This window comes from Sus scrofa, unplaced genomic scaffold, assembly GCF_000003025.6.
Source record: "Sus scrofa isolate TJ Tabasco breed Duroc unplaced genomic scaffold, Sscrofa11.1 Contig2345, whole genome shotgun sequence".
Taxonomy (NCBI): Eukaryota; Metazoa; Chordata; class Mammalia; order Artiodactyla; family Suidae; genus Sus; species Sus scrofa.
The window spans coordinates 114070-124909 of record NW_018085072.1 but is presented as its reverse complement, the minus strand read 5'-3'; the positions used below and the strand labels follow the sequence as shown (position 1 = coordinate 124909).

The 10840-nt window shown below is 40.7% G+C and overlaps 1 protein-coding gene across 11 annotated transcripts in view; it reads left to right on the top strand.

Annotated features, from left to right (window-relative positions):
* Positions 1-8533: 8533 nt before the first annotated feature.
* FUT10 (fucosyltransferase 10) overlaps positions 8534-10840 on the top strand; it is a 111962-nt gene continuing 109655 nt past the window's right edge. For all 11 annotated transcript variants that reach the window (XR_002341171.1, XR_002341170.1, XR_002341172.1 and 8 more), the window contains exon 1: positions 8534-8739. The gene's annotated coding sequence lies outside the window, so the exon portion shown is untranslated. The remainder of the gene's footprint in view (positions 8740-10840) is intronic.

Below are 10840 nucleotides of genomic sequence, written 5' to 3'. Positions count from 1 at the left end.
TAAAAAGTAATTAGAAGTTAGAGTTCCCATCATGGCTCAGCAGTAACAAACCCAACTAGTATCCATAAGGACTCTGGTTTGATCCCTGGCCTCACTCAGTGGGTTAAGGGTCTGGCATTGCTGTGGCTGTGGCATAGGCTGGCACCTGGAGCTCCGATTCGCCGCCTAGCCTGGGAACTTCCACATGCCACAGGTTTCCGCTCCCCTCCCCTCGCTGCAAAAATGTAATTACAAGTAACACATGAATGCAGACTAGAAAGCCTAGAAAGTGAAAAGTAAATATTTTCTTTTGCTCCTCTCTTTAACTAATTTTGGAACACCTGCTATATGCCAGATACAGTTGTAGGTGCTGGGGACACAGCAGTGAAAAAAACAAAACGAAACAGGATCTATGTCCTGATGGAGATTACTTAGATAGTTGATGTAATATTAGGGAGTGGTAATGTTATAAAAAAGTAATGAAGCAAAGTAGGTGAAGAGAGATTGAAAAGGGGATGCTCCTTTAGAATATGTAATCAGAGAAAGACTCAGAGATGATATCTAGGGAGCCTCAGTGAAGTGACAGCATAAGTCATATGAAAACATGTGAGTATGTGTTAAGGCAAATAAAGAGCAAATGCAAAGTCCCAGAGATAAGATGCTTAGAGTGATCAAGGATCAAGCAAGGGGAATGCATGGGCAGAGGGTTGTGAGAAAAGGGGAGAGAGGTAGAAATTTGGGGGAGCAAACTGGGGCCAAATCAGGCACAGGGTAGTTAAATTCAGCTTCACAATAAAATAAACTGAGGCTTTAAAATATCCTGATGCAGGTGTCTATGCTAAAAACTACAAAATTTGTCGAGGCCAAAAAAAATTTTTTAATGGAGAGATTTATCATGTTCGACTTGAATGTCTCATTGTCATCGAGAAAACTGTTTTCTACTGCTTGATCTACAGATCCATTGCTTTCCAAGTCATCCAACAGGATGCTTATAGAATTTGACAAGCCCATCATGAAATATATATGAAGATGCAAAGGATCCAAAAGAAATAGAAAAAAATGCATGTGTGCATGCATCTGTGTGCATACACAGACATATGCTCACACACACACACCCCAACAGAGAAAGAATAGCCAATCAAATGCCACCAAATATTAACAGCTGTTGAATTTGGGTAGTTAAAAGGTATTAGGATTCAGTATTTATTTTTAAAGTATAGCTCTCAAGATCTGCACATGGATTGCATGTGGAATGTGAGAGAATGCAAAGAGTCAGTGATGACTCTGCCATTTGGTGTTTGATCAACTAGCTAGGTAACCGGAGTGCAGATTTGGTGGGTAGTCAGTTTTGGGTTTGTTAAGTTCAAAAGGTCAAATTAGATATCCAAGCTGAAAGGCTAAAAGAGCAGTTAGAACACAACTCTGGAGTCAGGTGAGAAATAGCACCCTAGATATACATTTAGAATGCGTTAAGATTTAAAACTATGAGCCCTGGTGAGGTCATCTGGAGCTGTGACATTGACATATTTTTTCTGGGGTACTCCCTCAAACACTTGTGGAAAGCAATATGCTCCTTCACATATTATTAAACTGCTACCTAAGAAATTTCATCATAAGATTTCCAGTCGTGGCTCAGCAGTTAATGAACCGGACTAGCAACCATGAGGATGTGGGGTTCAATGTCCAGCCTTGCTCAGTGGGTTAAGGATCCGGCGTTGCCGTGAGCTGTGGTGTAGGTCAAAGATGCAGCTCAGATCCCAAGTTGCTGTGGCTGTGGCATAGACCGGTGGCTATAGCTCTGATTTGACCCCTGGCCAGGGAACCTCCACATGCCACAAGGGCGGTCCTGAAAAGACAAAAAAAATTTTTTTTTCATCATAAATTTAAATAGTTAAAATTATGTAATTTATGGCATGTTTTAATTTATTTTAAAATTTTTATTTATGTATGTATTTATTTGGGTCACACTCATGGCATGTGGAAGTTCCTGAGGCAGGGATCAAACCCACACCACATCAGTGACAATGCCAGATCACTAAGCTGCTGCACCATCAGGTAACTCCTATGGCATATTATAAACCCTGACATTTTAAAAGATTACAGTATTCTTGGAACCTAAATAATTGGAGATTTGAAAAACAACATCTTTAATTTAAAAAAAAAACTGAATAAACCCTAACAATCAGAAATATTGTATAATTCCTCTTTTTCTTGCACAAAAATATATTCTATTTCCTTGACAGAATTTTTTCCTAATGTAACGTACTTTTAATCTTGAGAAATGCTTTATTGACTATTTTATCATATTCCCTACCACAAATATTATTAAAAATTAAAAAAAATTAAATGCCCTGTAATCTTAAAGCTCTATGTATTTTGAAAAAAGGCAATGGAATGAGTTATCATTGCAATTATTATTAGTAAACAACTGATTAAACACTTATGTTAGAACTTTTCAACGTCTCATTATGTCTTTAAATTTTCTTACACACAATTATATATTGTTCTCTTTTCTTCATGGCTCTGGACCAGTTTTCCTCCCCACAGCCCACGAAACTGTTGAAATCTTTGCTCATCATCTTAGCTGCTTATTTTTGTTCACCTTCTAGGTCTCTGGGTTGCCATGTTAAAATCTGCTCTTTCCTTGAGGGTCAATGTAGGTTCACTTCTCTGGCTTTCTCTTCCTTTCAGGATGTAAACCTGGCAAGTTATCACATTTTGGCATCTTTTCCTCATATTTTGTTAGCTTTAACAATTGTTCTTGGTGGTAGAGTTGGTCGGAAATATGTTAAACTACTTTGGTGCATTCTTGGGTAATTTTTAATAATGGTACTATCAACCACCTTCAGGGGAGATAGTGATCCTGCTACAAAATATCTAATTGTGAGGCAAGGAACAGATGAACAAGGTGAATACAATTTCCTGCCAAGATACTAAGATTTATTATTCAAAAAAGAAATTTCTTATAAAGCTATAATATTTGCATCCATTTGCAATGGCTGCAAATTATAAAAAGAGAATAATGGAACAGAATAGAGAACCTGAAACATTTCCACTCATAGAAGCAAAGTCAGTACATGACAGAGGTGGCATTGTTGATTAGCAGGGAATACATGAATTATGAATAAGTTGTGCAGGGACAATGGGTCATTCATGTGTGAAAAGATAAAACTGGATCTTTATATTATAAATATAAACGTTTATTTCAGAGAAGAATAAAGACCTAAATGTGAAGACAAAATATTTAAAAGAGGAGTTCCAGCATGGTGCAGTGGTTAACGAATCTGACTAGGAACCATAAGGTTGCAGGTTCGATCCTGGCCTTGCTCAGCGGGTTAAGGATCCAGCGTTGCCGTGAGCTGTGGTGTAGGTCAAAGACGCAGCTCAGATCCTGCGTTGCTGTGGTTGTGGCGTAGGCTGGCGGCTACAGCTCCGATTAGACCCCTAGCCTGGGAACCTCCATATGCCGCGGGAGCGGCCCTAGAAAAGGCAAAAAAAAAAAAAAAAAAAAAAAAAAAAAGAGGAAAATATCACTATGATCTCAGGGAAGAAAAAGATTTCTTAATTAGGATACAAAGAGCACAGACCGTTAAGGAAAATACTGGTAATATGACCACATAAAAACGAAAGACTTGTGAGCATTAAAAGTCATACTAAAATGAAAAAACAGAGACTATAAACAATTTTAAATGTATATTATTGAAGAGTCATAGAATCCAGAACACAGGATGAATTTCTATTTATCAGTAATAAAGAGAGAAACATCAACAGAAAAGGGGCAAAATATGTGAACAGACACATGACAGAAAAAGAACACAGATGGTCATAAATTTGGAAAAAGATGTGCTCATGCTAACTAATAATTGTAAAATGTGAATTGCAAATATAGTTAGATGCCATTTCACATTACCGAAATGTCCAAAATTAAACTGCATAACACTTCAACAATCATAACATCACAAATGGAGAGGATAAACCAAAACGCTTATTGTTATGATATATACAACATACACAACTCCCCTTATGACGTATCCTCACCAAAAATCAATCTGATTTTGAATCTGTGTATGGAAATCTAACCCATCTTGCAGCCTCCTATGTAGGTTCCTTTGCTTATTTAAAATGCACTCACCGGAGTTCCTGTCCTGGCGCAGTGGTTAACGAATCCGACTAGGAACCATGAGGTTGCGGGTTCAGTCCCTGCCCTTGCTCAGTGGGTTAACGATCTGGCGTTGCCTTGAGCTGTGGTGTAGGTTGCAGACGCAGCTCAGATCCCTCGTTGCTGTGGCTCTGGCGTAGGCCGGTGGCTACAGCTCCGATTCGACCCCTAGCCTGGGAACCTCCATATGCCGCGGGAGCGGCCCAAGAAATAGCAAAAAGACAAAAAAAAAAAAAAAAAAAAAAAAAAAAAAAAAAAAGTGGCTTATAAATTAAAAAATAGAAAAAAAAAAAAAAACTCACCAATCTGTGGAGTGGTCTGCCTCTTGGATTTCTCCCTTCTCTGCACATAGTGGTAGTGGTGTTGGGGTGGTAACTGGGGGCAGCAATTTCAGATTTCATCTGGGAAACTCCCTGTGAGGCTGTGAACCAACAATTGAAGGGCAAGCCGGGAGACCAAAGAAATGGGTTTTGGGAAAGAGGGATCCACAAGGGAAATCCCGGGTTGGCCATGACCTCTGTGTGGGAAGGGGTGGCCTGTACATGAGATGCTTATGGTCCAGTTCTTATGAGTGTGGGGATGCCCTGAAAACACTGCCTGCTTCAATGTGCTTTTTTGAAGGATTGTGCAGAGCACAGAGAAGGGAATCTCATGTGATCTCTACTGGGGGCAGTTCAGCTGGACACTGATGCCCAATTAGAGGCTGAAACACAAGTTAAAAAGTTAGAAGAGCTGAGGTTAGAGAAGGATGTGTGCGCCCACTGATCTGCTAGCTCTGGGTTGGGCACACAGGTGGGAGAGCAGATTGGTGAGTTGGAGACCTGAGCTTGTGACAAAACCTGATTAGGATCCTAAGAGGTGAAAGGAATCTCTAGGAAGGAGCTGAAAATAAAGAGGAAGATGTTGTGATTGCTGAGAAAAGAAGGAAATGCCCTAGGTCCTCTCATCCCTAATACAAAGGAAAAATTTAAATAACAATTGCCCCAAACCGCCTAGGAAAAAACTTACTTTTTAAAAAATCTGTCTCTTGAGGTTGTAAATCTTACATGTTTTTAAAAATATAAACACCCCAGGAATTAACCAAAACAGAGCCTATGGATACTTAAAAAAAAAAAAAAAAAAAGTGGGAGGGAGGCTTTTAAAAAATACAGACTGTTCTGTAAAAATTCTCTTGCCAAAACTGATTTGTAAAAGAGTCAAGGTGTTTTCTTTTGTTTTTTGATAAAATTAGTAGAAATAATAAGGATGAAAAAAACCCAGTGTATATAAAAAAGTAGGACTATGTTTCTAGTAAAAGGTATGAGATGCATTTTTGATAAAGAAAATAAAATGTTTGGTTTGTTTATAGATAAAAAGATATGTTGACTGAAAAAAAAGTTGCACAACCTAAAGGTTGAGAATTATGTTTTATTTGAGGACATTACTGAGGACAATAGCCCAGCAATAGTTTCTCAGATAGCTCTGAGGACTGCTTTTTTTTTTATTTTATTTTTTTAAATTTTTTTTATTTTTTTTGCCTTTTCTAGGGCCGCTTCCGTGGCATATGGAGGTTCCCAGGCTAGGGGTCTAATCTGAGCTGCACCTGCCAGCCTACGCCAGAGCCACAGTAGTGTGGGATCTGAGCCACGTCTGTGACCTACATCACAGCTCACGGCAACGGCAGATCCTTAACCCACTAAGCAAGGCCAGGGATCGAACCTGAAACCTCATGGTTCCTAGTCAGATTCGTTAACCACTGCACCACGACGGGAACTCCTGAGGACTGTTCTGAAGAGGTAAAGAGGAGCCAGGATACAGAGTTTTTGCTAAAACAAACAAACAAAAACAAGGCATGTAATCAAACATCAAAAGACTACTGCTGATCACAAAAACAGACACCTCACGGTTATGATTTTAGTGCTTTACTACATGTGGGAATACACAAGAGTCTGGGCTCATTGAAATTATTCCTTTGATATGCACTTAAATATCTAGGGCCAGTATCTTGTTTTTCTCTGTCCTGAATTCCCCTCAGAGCACACCTTCAGGGGTGGCTGATGGCTTCATGGTGGGGAACAGTTGTTGTTTACTGGGTTGGCAGGCAATATTTTTTTGGTCCACAGATATAAAGGACTTTTTTTAATTAAAATTTTTTTTGTCCTAAAACAAAACTATTATTTCAAAAAAAAAAAGACAAAACCTAATTAGAAATAAAAACTTTCAAAAAGTTTATATCAGTCTTAAAAGGTTTATAAAAATCACAAAAGCTTTGTAAAAATCAAAAAGTTTGTGAAGGACACATCTTTTAAAACTATTAAATGTGGTCAAGCTAAAATTAAAATCAATTATTTAAATTTAAGAAAATTTAATATCAAAAGTGCATGGTATAAAATAAAATTTGGTTTTCTCTCTGTTTAAAAGACACATTTCTGGTCTTAATAAAAAAATTGTGGACAAAAGTTTTTCTTAGCTTTAATGTAATCTGCCTAGAATACAAAGATTTTGTGTTTAAAAAATCTTCATCAGCTCTTTAACCACGGCTATTTTGAAATCTTTTATCATTTATAAACAATTATTGTTTTACTGAGATGCTTTTATAAAAGTGTTTCTACAGGAGTTCCCGTCGTGGTGCAGTGGTTAACAAATCCAACTAGGAACCATGAGGTTGAGGGTTCGATCCCTGCCCTTGCTCAGTGGGTTAATGATCCGGCGTTGCCGTGAGCTGTGGTATAGGTTGCAGACGCCGCTTGGATCCCGCGTCCCTAGCCTGGGAACTTCCATATGCCGTGGGAGCGGCCCTAGAAAAGACAAAAAGACCAAAAAAAAAAAAAAAAAAAAAAAGTGTTTCTACAAAGACTGCAATGATGCTTCCCCTTAAAAGAGAAAAAAAAAAAAAAAAAAAAAAGCTTGGGCAAGTACAGATCAACTTGCCTTCACGTGAGAAAAACAATAATAAAACTCTCAATTGCCTCCCCTAGGTTACCTCGCAGTTTCACACGTGTCCTAGGCTGGTAACCCTGAACTGCCCCTGGTCTCTTCCCCATATCAGTAAAACATATACAATTATATCATTACATTAAAGACATAATGTTACTATGTGAAGACTTACCCCTGCTGCGGGACACTTTGCAGGCTTTGAGTTAATTGGTGTAATTCCATCGCTAGTCTGAGACCATATTTTTGTATGATGTCTAGTCTTTTAAATATGTTAAGGTGTGTTTTGTCACCCAGTATACCTGTTTTTCAGGGTACATATGTATGCATGTTTCTTAGGCATATATCTTGGAGTGGAATTTGTGGATCACAAAGCAAGTACATATTTGGTTCTAGTAAATACTGATAGACAAGTTTTCCAAAGTGGCTGTAACAATTACAGCCTAGCCAAGAGTGCACAAGTGCCATGTGCTCCACAGCTTTGCTTTTGCTCTGTATTATCAGTTTTACCATCATTTGGGTGACTGTGTAGTAGCACCTCATTGCTGTGTTAATTTGCGTTTCCCTGAAGACTAAAGAAGTTAAGAATTTTTTTAGGTATTCATTAGCCGTTAGGATTTCTCTTTGGTGAGGTGCTGTATTTTTGGTCCTTTCCCTCTCCTTGCTATTGGATTGTGTTTTTCCTATTGCATTGTAGATGTTCTTGCTATATTCTGAATGTGAATTCGTTGTTAGATAAATTTATTGCAAATATTTTCATTTACTCCTTGGATTGTTTTGAATTTTCTCAATAGTGTCTTTTGAGGAACAGAATTTCTCACTTTTAATGACATCCGGTTTATCTGTCTTTCCTTTGTATTTGGCATTTTCTAGAAGTTGATATCATTATTATCAACCTGCTTTTACAGAGATGTTAACTGGGCTACTTGGCACCAGAGCTCTCAGGCCTGGAGGAGAGCGAGGCAGCCGCGGGCAGCAATCATGCTCGGGTTGCAGTAAGTGGGGGACCAGAGCGTGCACAACTCTGAGGGTCAATTCCAACTCACATGTTGAACCCTGGATGCCTCGCATGCCTCACCCGAGTCCCGGCCTCCCAAGGTGTTGAAGGACCTCCCTAGGTTTATCACTTCAGGTCAAGACTAGGGCAAAGTAATTTCACGTGGGTCCTGTGAAGTCGAATTTCTTTCAGTAGCTGGCAGTCAGTGGTAGCTCTAAGAAAATACAGCTAAATGACCGTCCAGTTCAGACTACCAAACCCTGGGAGCTGATTAACTAACGGTACCAGGCCTCTGCTTTGCTTAAAAAGTTCTCAATTTTCCTGAATAGGTGAATTTCAATGGGCTCCAGTCTTAGTCTGAAAAGCACAACCCGTCCCGCGAATTAAGAAGAGGATCTTCAGAGATGCCCCCACTCACCCCCCCGCCCCGTCCCGAACTTTCCAGAGCGTTTAGCGCCACTGGCTGGCGAGCGAGGGGAGGGCGGGTGTTTTCCCAGAGCCGAGGTCCCACTAGCTTTTGAACAGGCCTCCGAGAAAACCCGGATCCGGGATTGCGGGGCCGGACCGCGCGGAGGGTTACCCCTTTCCCAAATCTCTCCGAGTCTGCGCCTGAGCTCCAGCCCGGCGGGAACTGAAACTGGGAAACCTCCGGGCTGCAGACCGCCCAACAAGCCTCGGTCTCCGCAACGAGGTGAGTGCGACCCTCTGGGTCTTTCCTGGCTTGAGCGATGGAGCGGTGCGGGTAGGGTCTTGGTGCGGAAAAACGAAAAGAGACTTGTCTGATGGGCACGGAGGCCGGGCCGCTGCCCGCCCGACTCTCAGCCGAAGGAAACTGCTCTGTGCCCAGAGGGGAGTGTGTGTAAGAGGGAAACGGGGTTGTGTGGGAGAACGAAGCCAAGTCTCTTTTGGGAAATCTTGAGCAGCGCTTCTCAGGACCACTGCCTGAGACGGAAACCCATCTGGTTGCTGAAATGCACAGGTGGGAGGCAGGCGATGCGCAGGGGCCTCCGCGGGAACGCCGGAGGCGCGCGGGTGCCCCCTTCCCCCCTCGAAGGGAGGTTTTCTCCTACCTCCTGGCCCGCCGCGGTCTTCCCAGCCCCACCAATTCCAGAACCTGACTCCGCCTCTCTGTGTTGTGAATGGCTTCCTTCTTCCCTGAGTCTCGGCTGAGAATCACTTGTTGCTGAAGCTGTGTGTGCTGAAGTCGGAGCGGTGCTGGCTCTCCAGCGGTAGAGAGCGTTGTGTCTTAACTGAGAAAATGTTCTGGGAGAACCCCCAGAACCGCAGGCTTTCTTTATCATATACAAGCCATTTCATAAGTATTTTTGTACTTCAGAATAGAACTGCTTTTGTGTAAGATATAGAAGGAACATTGGCGTGATTTTAAGACATTTTTCTGGGGATCTTTTTAATGAATACATAACAAATGCCACGCAAAATGACTGTTTTTCTTAACTCTACAACTCCAGCAAACTTTACCCCCGCCCCCCCGTCCCCTCCTCAGCGCCCTGAGATATTTGGGTCGAGTATCACGCTTGACTTGGATTTTTAATTTCATTTGAGGACTGCGTGCAGTTTTGAATATGGCAGGTTTGTCTTCAGGACCGCATTCTCCCTAATACATCCTTCCTTCTTTCAAAATGAGACACCCCAGAAGCTCAGGACCACTCGTGGGCTTGCTAATTCTGTCACACTGCAATTAGGGCCTTGTTCTCCGACCTGGATCACGTGGTCTCACAAGGAGGACTCCTAAGGGGTCCGGGCTATCTGCATTGTATAAGCAATCCATGCATTTGCATAATAAAGTGGCTTTGCCAATAGCCTCCAATTTAGTCTCAATTTTAGAACTTTCTCCCTCTCCTGCTTGTAAGCCAAAAGTAATGTCCTAGCATCAGAGGATCATTAAGGTCGGCTCCATTTAAAAAATTGCTGTAGTGATTCATTTGCTGGCCTCCTGCTAGATGGCAGTGTGTAACAGTGAATTTAAATATACAATCTCAACTGATAGCGTTCTTATGGCTCATCTTTTACTTTTCAATTAAAAAAGTAGTAAGTGTTCAGGTTTTATCTTACAAAAAATTCAAACTAAGGTTAAACTTAGGAAATAATATTGTTTGGACAGTGATGTTCATATGTATGTGAGTATTGCTCAATAGGCAGACATTTCCAACCCATATTTAAATGCCCTCTAAATTTGGAGTGGAAAGAGTTGATTCAGTAAGAAAACCCATACCTAATTCAATTGCTATCATTCTATAATAAACTTTTTTTTTTTTTTTTTTGCTTTTCAGGGCCACACCCTCCACGTATGGAGGTTCCCAGGCTAGGGTCAAATCGGAGCTGCACCTGCTGGCTGCTGGCCTACACCACAGCTCATGGCAATGCCAGATCCTTAACCCACTGAATGAGGCCAGGGATCAAACCTGCAACCTCGTGGTTCCTAGTCCGATTCAGTTCACCTGCGCCACGATGGGAACTCCTATAATAACCATTTGTGATAGTGTTCTTGACCATGGGTTTTTAAAATTTAAAAAATTAAGTGTATCTATTTACAGTGTTTTTCAGATATTTTTTGAGAATAAAATTTGAGTTTTCATAAGTTAATGTTGAATTACTCAAAAGGAGAATGAAGATCAAGTAATACTAAACTTGTCATGTAGAAATATTTCGTGTTTTATATTTCTGGAAATCTTAGTTTTTGATGAATTAGATTGTCTTGATTATTGTCTCTTACTTAATTGAGTTTTCTTCTATGCTGTGTTCCTGGGCACCATTCAGAGAGCTGACTTTTG